Genomic DNA, 768 nt, shown 5'->3' with positions numbered 1-768 from the left:
AAAAGAAGAAAGGAGAGAGGGGTTGCGACGGGGGAGAAGAGAAAAGGGAAAGGAGATGCGCCGGCGCTGCTAGGGCTCGCCGCCGCCGTCGCGTTGTCATCTGGCCTTGGAGGGAGATCACGCTGCTGAGCCGTCGCCGCCGATTTGCCCATGAGCTGCCGTCGAGGAAGTGCCGGTGGTTCTGTTTCGGCTTCTGCATCTGCTTCTTTTTCTGTTTTGGCTTCTGCATCTGCTTCATCTTCTGCATCTGCATTTTCTTTTGCTTCTGCATTTATTTTTGTTTTGTTTTTGCTTCTGATTCTGATTTTGTGTGTTGATTTTGTTGTTGAATTTGATGTTGTTGATTCTGAATTTGATGTTGTTGAATTGGGTACTCGTATTTGATGTTGTTTCTGCTTCTGGATTTGATTCTGATTCTGATTATTAGTATTTGATGGGAGTAAGGGAGGTGGTGGTGGTGGAGTAAGGGAGATGCTGGTAGTGGTAAAGAAGGTGCTAGTAGTGGTAAAGGGTATTTTTGTCCGTAAAAAGTTAAAAGGACGATTTTAATACGAAAAAAACGTTAAAGATGATTCTAAATCAAAAATTACGTTGAGGATGGTTTCGATTTGACTCTCAACGTTAGAGACCAAAATAATACTTATTCCTATTTAAAAAAATATTATTTATTAAATTATTTAAAATATTGAAAACAATATTAATATTATTTAAAAATTAGTTAAATTGTTTTTAGAAATATTTTTTTATAAAAAAATATAAGAATAAATC

This window comes from Arachis ipaensis, chromosome B04 (assembly GCF_000816755.2).
Source record: "Arachis ipaensis cultivar K30076 chromosome B04, Araip1.1, whole genome shotgun sequence".
NCBI lineage: Eukaryota > Viridiplantae > Streptophyta > Magnoliopsida > Fabales > Fabaceae > Arachis > Arachis ipaensis.
The sequence above is the reverse complement of the archived record's forward strand: the minus strand, read 5'-3'. Positions refer to the sequence as shown.